Source organism: Oryzias latipes, chromosome 10 (genome assembly GCF_002234675.1).
Source record: "Oryzias latipes chromosome 10, ASM223467v1".
Classification (NCBI taxonomy): domain Eukaryota; kingdom Metazoa; phylum Chordata; class Actinopteri; order Beloniformes; family Adrianichthyidae; genus Oryzias; species Oryzias latipes.
This window is the reverse complement of record NC_019868.2, coordinates 22,636,008-22,645,567: the sequence shown is the minus strand read 5'-3', so window position 1 is coordinate 22,645,567 and position 9,560 is coordinate 22,636,008.

Here is a 9,560-nt window from a genome sequence, read left to right as displayed (position 1 = left end):
ATCAGATATAAAAACAATTACATGGTAGTATTCTTTATTAACAAATAACAGCAACAACCAACTACTACCTATCTAACTAGTGCGTGTGCATTCCTCTGCAGCGGACCGCTCTCTAGCTGCATGATTTCTGGTAGAGACATCTTCTCAGAATATTATTTTTGCCCAGTAATAAACAGACTGCAGACACTTTGTCACCTTTCCGGGGCAGGAGGCTCCGCCTTTATTTATCTAAATCTAACAGCGCGCGTTCATGTTTGGTGTTACAGAGTTATTGAGAACAGTAATACCCCCGCCCTCCCAACACAAAATCCTCCAGTGGGCGGCTGTGTCGTGCACTTAAGAACGCACGCAGCTTGTATTGGAAATGAATACAATGGAAATTAATAATTAGAACGCAGTAAATTTGTCGTATTTCATCGCGAGACGGAAACTTCTGTTGTAGAATGAGGATGTGTGCTTCTTCCTGTGTGTAAGGGAGCCGCGTGCCACGTGCAGCAGTGGCAGACAGTGAGAGCGCGCTGACGAGAGACAGTGACAGCCGCGGTGGGAGAGAAGGAGAGAACAGTCTGAAAGAAAGAAAAAGTCTGAACACAGGACTAGCAGAAAAAATAAATTATCAGCAAAGACGAATGCATTTAATGTGTTTATCATAGTTCCAATCACGCATCATATGCCGAACTTTTAAAAAAGAAAAGTGCGTGATGCGGTGATGAGGTCATCGTCACAGCCCTATTCGCGGGCCACATAAAATGACATGGCGGGCCACATTTCGCCCGCGGGCCTTGAGTTTGACACATGTGCCATAAGACTTTTGACTAAAAACCCTTGTATTGTTTTTTGTTTATAGAAATGCTTGCAGTAAAAACAGAAACACCAGTTAAAGATACTGTATATTGACAGACTACAAAAACCCAGAGAGCCACATCTGTTTTTGGAGGAATTTTGGCGCCATGTGTTTCTGCTTTTGCCTCCACACTCACTGCCAGCATGATGCTGGAAAAAGGCTATCGGTTCACATCTTTATGGCATGTTCACTGCTCCTCAGAGGAACCATGGACCTCATAATCTCAGCATGAGCCTGCCCAATGTCCTAACCTCTGGGTCCGGGTCTGTACACTTCCTTCCTTCACTAAGCGAATAGAGACAAATAAAAACGGCATGGCTTTGCCACCATGTTCATGTAAGAATACAGAGAATCGCACGCATATGGGATCCAGACTGGATGCGATATCACAGCTGAAGGGGGGAAGCATTTATGTGTTAGTGTGAGCACTAACACATAGCATTTAGTAGTTTTTTTAAATGTTTAGAGTAAAAAAAAAATGCTGAAACCACATGGAACAGTGTGTTTCAGTTCCAAATAGAGGTTGGATGGGGTGGGCATGCTGGAGGCCCTGAAAGCTGTTCCCCTCACGACACGTCAGGAGAGCCAGACGTGGTGTAGATGTAAGCTGTGAGATGCCGAGGAGCCCCCAGCCTCTGCAAGATGTGAAGCTAACTTTAGCTTCATCTCACTTCTCTCATGGGTCTTTTCCACATATGTGGCCCCTTGCTTACAGCATCCCACACAAACAACAGCTACAGAAATGTTCTCACCACTGATAGGGAGACTTTTTTTTTCTTTCTGGCATGTTGGCTACAGTGCAAACTTTAAAAACAAAAAAACTGTTTTTATCCAACAACAAGCAGAAAGGAAGCATGGGGGCAGGACTCTGACATCTAACCTTTCAACCTCGTGAGCTGGAATTTCCTCGGAGGACTTTGGGAGAATTCTTGCTTGAGCTGGTTATCTTCTCAGGGTCCCCCATCATCAAATAAACACACAGCACTTCTGTCAGCAACAAACATAAACACAATGTAAGCTATTTAAGGGGGTTTGTTAGCACAACAGTGTATATATTTATGTATTCACATCTTGAGCTTGTTTGTGTTGGAGTGCAGGAGCTGATGATTTTTTTTATCTGTGCATCTGGTGCTTATTTAGAAACTTATTTGACATGATGCAGACTTACTTACAAGAGTCGACCCCCCACAGTTACATGTCTTGGGTATCAGACAAAAGGGACAAAAAAACTGTGTTTTGGGTCAAAAAAACCCTTAAAGGGCCTATGTCATGCTATTCTTAAGCCTTTCAGAGTAAACTATTTACATACATATGATAATATGTTACCCGGGGCACACTAAAGAATAATTTTTTTAATGAAACATACTTTTTTTTTCTCCCAGTTAATGTTCCAACCCGGAAGTATGACGCCTTGATCTCTGAGGCCCCGCCTTTCTCTCCTTGTGGGCGCCGCCCATTTTCTTGACGTCAACCTAGAGCCGGCCTCAGCGGCGTGTCTGTGTTTCACTCATGAAAACAGACATCTGAACTTTTGCAAAAATGGATGTGAATATTGTGCACACTAAAGGAAAGCGTTTTGCCGATCACTGCTAGCTCCATGCAGGCTCTTCCTGGAAGGGGCGGTTCCTCACTTACCTACATCACAATGTGAAAACCCGCTCGTTTTCGTGGGTTGGGAAGGGCTGGTGCTCAGAGACCAGGTTTTTAGAAGAATACTCATAAATGCGTGAACAGATCAAATGTCTGCTTTGGGTTTGTTTTTGTGAGAATCTAACATTGTAATACACTTAAAAGCTCAAAAAGTTGGTTTTGCATAGTAAAGGCCCTTTAATTATAATTTAAATTTCTTTAGCTTTATATCATCAAACATGATCCCAAATGCTTCAACTGCATTTTAAAATAATGAAAATAGAATACGCTAAAATAAGAACATGCAGCTAAATTCATGTGCTGTTGTGCTATAATTCATGTTCAAACTTTATTTATGAAGCACTTTCACATGACAGTAACACAAAGTGCTTATAAAACATAAAACATACAATGTGCCCTCAATTCTTCCAAACCCTCGCACCCAATAAAATGAAATTGACTAATAAATAAAACCTCAAAGGGAAATAAAGAAATAGAAACAGACATGGAAACCTTTAGATGATGACAACACGTTTTCCATGATAGGTGTCATTTTATTTATTTTAAATATATATATATATATATATATATATATATATATATATATATATATATATATATATATATATATATATGAAGCACATGTCATGCCGGCTCAGACGTCGCCCGGCCAAACAAGGTCTGCGTCAGGTGCTGAGGAACCAGAGCACCCTGATGGAAAGTGGGCTACTGGAACAAGACGGAAATGGACTAGATGTGAGAACAAGGTTCTGTTAGAATGCTACTACTCAAGTAATCCCACCCAGAGGGGTTACATGCAGAGAATGTGGAATGAATGGATGCTTCGAAACCCACAATCAAGGCTAACTGCCAAACAACTGGTAGCTCAGTGCTCTAACATCCACAAACGGCAACTCCTATCACAACTTGAGATTGAAGCAATACAATACAATGCCACGGGAGAGCCAGAACAACAGGTCAGAGAGGAGGTTATGCCACACTCCTACCCTGAGATTGGGTACACAGCCCCAACAACCACAATTACGCTGAGCGAGGCAGCAATTGACCTGAAAGACAAGATCATGTCTACAATGAACACTAGACAACCCCGACACCAACTACAACGGTTAGGTGACGTACCTGAAAGTCTACTGGAAACTGTGAATGAAGCATTGAGGGCAATTCCTACCACAAACATTACAGAAACCAATGAACTGGTTTACACTTCAGCAGCAGTGATCCTTGAGATGCTTGGCTACAAGAGCCACCATGGAAGAAAACAGTACCCACCATGGAAGCAACGGTTAGAGGCCAAAATCAAGGCAACTCGGAAAGATGTGAGTAAGCTGACAGAGGCTCAAAGAGGTACAATGAGAAAGCAAGTACCTAAGAGATACAGCCAGATGCCCATACCTGAAGCACTGGAAACTGCCATACAAAGGCTCCTAGCCTTGAGCAGCCGCCTAAAGAGGTACACAAGAGACAATGAAGCCAGACGAATAAACAGGCTCTTCGCAACTCAACCTGCAAAAGTGTACGCTCAGTGGCAGGGTCAAAACAGCCGAGCAGACCCACCAAGGCTAGAAACTGAACAGTACTGGAAAAGTATATGGGAGAAAGAGACAGCACATAACAGCAATGCCCAGTGGCTGGTCTCTCTGAGAAAAGAACATAGCAACCTCCCTGAACAGAATCCAGTAACCATCACAGTGGCAGACATCCAAGAAAGAGTCTCAGGTATGAAGAACTGGACAGCACCGGGCCCTGACATGATACATGCCTACTGGCTAAAGAAGCTTACCGCACTCCACGAGCGCCTGGCAGCACAAATGAACCAGCTGCTAAGGGATGGGACTCACCCCGAATGGCTAACGGAAGGGCGAACGATCCTCATCCAGAAGGATCTCTCAAAGGGTGCAGTCCCATCCAACTACCGGCCAATTACCTCTGTCCACAACATGGAAGCTCATGTCAGGCATCATTGCAACAAAGATAAATAGGCACATGGATCAATTCATGAGTAACACACAGAAGGGCATTGGTAGAGACTCCAGAGGAGCCAAACACCAACTCCTGGTCGACAGAACAGTCGCTCAAGACTGCAAGTCACGACACACCAACCTGTGCAGAGCCTGGATTGATTACAAGAAGGCCTATGACTCAATGCCACACACATGGATCACTGAATGCTTGGAGCTGTACAACATCAACAGGACTCTAAGAGCCTTCATAGGAAACTCAATGAAGCTGTGGAAAACCACCCTTGAAGCCAATGGGAAGCCACTTGCACAAGTGTCCATCAAATGTGGGATATACCAAGGTGATGCTCTGTCCCCACTGCTGTTCTGCATAGGTCTCAACCCCCTCAGTCAAATAATCACCAAGACTGGCTATGGATACCGACTCAGAAATGGGGCCAACATCAGTCACCTCCTCTACATGGATGACATCAAGCTATATGCTAAGAGCGAGCGTGACATTGACTCCCTGATCCACACCACCAGGATCTACAGTACTGACATTGGGATGTCATTCGGGCTCGAGAAATGCAGCCGGATGGTGACAAAGAGAGGCAAGGTAGTCCACACAGGAGGGGTTTCACTCCCAGAAGGAACAATAGCAGACATCGAGGACAGTTACAAGTACCTTGGAATCCCGCAGGCAAATGGCAACCTCGAGCGGGCAACAAGGAAAGCTGCAACAGCTAAATACCTCCAACGAGTAAGGCAAGTCCTGAGAAGCCAGCTCAATGGCAAAAATAAGACCCGGGCAATAAACAGCTACGCACTGCCCGTTATCAGATACCCTGCAGGAATAATAAGATGGCCAAAGGAAGAGATACAGACCACGGATGTTAAAACACGAAAGCTCCTCACCATGCATGGAGGGTTCCATCCCAAATCCAGCACCCTGACACTGTATGCTAGCCGCAAGGAAGGAGGTCGAGGACTAGTGAGCGTAGAAGCCACTATCCAGGATGAAACATCCAAGATCCATGAATACATCAAGCTCAAGGCCCCAACTGACAGTGCGCTCAGTGAATGTCTCAGGCAAAGGAAAGCAGAGGATACAGTGCTGGAGGACAGATCCTCATGGGAGGACAAACCCCTGCATGGGATGTACCACCGGACCATAACTGAAGTGGCTGATATCAAGAAGTCCTACCAATGGCTAGAAAGGGCTGGCCTACAGGACAGCACCGAAGCGCTCATCCTGGCAGCCCAGGAACAAGCCCTGAGCACCAGAGCAATAGAGGCTCAGATCTACCACACCAGACAAGACCCAAGGTGTAGGCTGTGCAAAGAAGCGCCTGAAACAATCCAGCACATAACTGCAGGGTGTAAGATGCTGGCAGGGAAAGCATACATGGAGCGCCACAATCAAGTGGCTGGAATAATATACAGGAACACGTGTGCAGAATATGAACTGGAAACCCCAATGTCAAAATGGGAAACACCTCCAAAGGTTGTAGAGAATGAGAGGGCAAAGATCCTGTGGGACTTCCAGATCCAGACTGATAGGATGGTAATGGCGAACCAACCAGACATTGTAGTGGTGGATAAAGAACAGAGGAAAGCCGTTGTGGTGGATGTGGCAGTGCTAAGCGATGGGAACATCAGGAAGAAGGAACATGAGAAACTGGAGAAATACCAGGGACTCAGAGAAGAACTGGAGAAAGCCTGGAAAGTGAAGGTGACAGTGGTGCCTGTGGTAATTGGAGCACTTGGGGCAGTAACCCCCAAGCTGGAGGAGTGGCTACAACAGATACCTGGAAAGACCTCAGACCTCTCAGTCCAGAAAAGCGCAGTGCTAGGAACAGCTAAGATACTGCGTAGGACCCTCAAGCTCCCAGGCCTCTGGTAGAGGACCTGAGCTTGGAGGAGAAACCACCCGCGGAGGGTGAGAGGGGCGTTTTTATATATATATATATATATATATATATATATATATATATATATATATATATATATATATATATATATATGTATATATATATATGTATATATATATATATATATATATATATATTTATGTATATATATATATGTATATATATGTATATATATATATATATATATATATATATATATATATATCAAATCAAATCAAATCAAACTTTATTTATAAAATAGCGCTTCTCATGCACTTTGTGCAGCTCGAAGCGCTTTAACACTAAAAACAGTAAACACACAACATTACAATAAAAACCCCAACCCACCCTTCACCCTTCCCACTCCCCTCCATTAAACCACATGACCCATGGCTCCCACGTACAATGAAATATGACTATGTAACTGTAAAAGAATAAATAAATAAATAAACAAGTATGGCTTAGCTCTGCTGTGAGGAAACAGTATCTGGGAATCCTTTCATACCAGGAGCCAGCCCGGCCACCGGAACATCGCCACAGTGCCCACCCAGACCGGAACAACACCGGGGTCCCCCTCACAGCCAAAAGCTGTAAAATTAGACCCCAGCCGCCCCAGCAAGGGCAACAACTGCAGCAACAACCGCTGACCAAGCCGGCAATCCCTGGAGGAAAAGATCCCCTCAAGAAACACTGGGGCTAAAATCATAAGATGCTAAAATTAAAAACATAAAAAAGAAAAATTCATTAATGAATTCTCTTCTATATCAGACTATTCCATTAATTGGAATAAATCTGTTTTATTACCACTGAACAGTAATGCGGAGCAAGGACTCACAATACCAGTTAAATCAGGCAATATAAAATATCTAGGTATTTATTTTTCCCCCAAAATATCAGAACTGGTGCTGCTAAACTACACCCCATTACTGAAAAACATACAGGACGACCTAACACGCTGGACCAACCTGCCTTTGTCCCTTATGGGCAAGGTAGCCACGGTTAAAATGAAAATCTTACCCAAAGTTAATTATCTCTTCTCAATGATTCCCACACAACCGCCATTAAAATGGTTCAAAACATTAGACTCATCCATATCAAGCTTTCTATGGAACAATAAACCTGCAAGAATTAGTCTAAAAACTTTAAAATCTGCAAAAAGCTGTGGAGGATTAGAATTACCTAACTTCCACAATTACTTTCTTGCAAATAGATTACAATACATCTTAAAATGGTTAAAAAATAATCCAGAAACCAACTCATGGTTAGACTTGGAACAGGCGTTATGTGGAAAGATCAACCTGTCAGATCTTCCATTTATTAGTCAAATAGTTAAAAAACAGGATTGTTTCAAAAGTATTAATATAAATGCCACTTTAACAGCCTGGTGGGAATTTCTCAAAATATCAAAATCATCAATTCAACCGTGCAAAATGACACCCATCTGGAACAACCCAGACATCCTCATAAACAAAAAAATTATCCACTTCCCAGCTTGGCAAGCAGGGGGCATAAAACAACTAGAGCACATAATTATTGATAGAAGATTCATAACTCCCCAGGAACTTCAAGACAAACATGGAATATATAACTTCTTGGAATATCAGCAACTTAAATCAATTATTACTAAAAAGTTTAAATACAGAGACAACGATTTAAAGCTACCAGATGTAGTTACCACTCTGATCAATTTCTCAATGAATAAAACTCTCTCCAAAATATACAAACTTTTATGTAATTTAGATAACAATATTTCACTTCCGACAACAAAATGGGATGCGGATTTGAGCATCAGCACAGATGAAAGTTTTTGGTCAGAACTTTGTCTAAACACCTTTAAAATGACAAAAAATCCAAATCTGCAGCTAATCCATTTCAAAACTCTTCACAGAATTTACTACACTGGACAGAGGATGTTCAAGATGGGTCTCAGTAACTCAGACATTTGTCAGCACTGTGACAGTAATCTACCCGACAATTACATGCATGCACTATGGTTCTGCACGCCTGTCCAGGCTCTCTGGCAGCAGGTATGTGCCGATCTATCAGTCTGGCTTAAGGTTTCAATCACAGCTTCACCGTCACTTTGTGTGCTTGGTGACATGAGTGCCATCGATGTAGAAGGAGGATTAGGCTCTATCATTTTCATAACTCTTTGCATTGCTAAAAAAACTATTTTAATAAATTGGAAAAGCAAAAAAAATATAAATATAAGTCAACACAGAAATCTGCTGCTTGATCATATCAGCTTGGAAAAAATGTCAGCCCAAAGTTCAAGTAACTTTGAAAGAATTCGGTCTCTCTGGTCTCCCATAGCTAACTCCGTGACTTAGGGGGTGGGGGGGGCATGGTCGTCGCTGCTCCTTGCCCTTCTGCCGTGGGCCGGGGTGGGGGTCGGGGCCTCCGGTGCCTGGCCGGGGGTGGTGGGGGCTCCGTTGGTCGGGGGGTCGGGTCCGGCGCCTGGGTGGGGCGGCCTGGGGCGCTGCGTGGTCCTCTGGGCTTGGGTGTGGGGGTGCGTGGTGGGGGGGGTGGGGTGGTGGTCTGGCTTGGCTTGGGGGGGTGGTCCCTTTGCCTGTGCTGGGGGGGGTTGGCGGGGGGCGCTGCTCGGGGGGGGGGGCCCAGCGGCGCTGGATGGGCTTCCCGTCTACACCTGGGGCTGGGATCGGCCCTTCCCTGGCTCTGGGGCGGGACGGGACAACCCTCTTGGGGCCCCCGGTCGCTCTGGGTGTCATCCGCTTCGGCTGCGGGGTCTGGGGGTGGGGTGGGGTGGGGGTCTTGTCGGCCCTGTCCTGTGGGGGGGCATTCTGGGGGAGGGGGGGGGCCCTATTGGTACGGGGCAGGGGGGGTTGACGGGTCGGGGTCTCCGCTGAGGCCATCGGCGGTTTCCCCGGCCGGTTGGCTGCCTCGGTCCCGTCGAGGCCTGACCAGAGCTCTTCTAGGGCCGGCGTTTGGGGGTGGGGGCCTGGGCTTGCTCCGGGGGGGGCCGGCGCTTTCTGGCTCCCCTCTCTCTGTGTGGGGGTGGTGGTGCTGGGCCTGGGGTGTCTGCGCCTCCGGGGGTGGGGCCCCGGGGCTGGGTGGGCCTGGCCCCCTTGCTGGGGGGGGGGGCGGGGGACGGCTGTTTGACCACCGGGGGACAGTCTATCATCTGTCCCCAACTTACCCCCTTCCTCATATAACCTCATAATAGGGTGAGGGGGTGGGGGGCTTAGCCTGCGATGA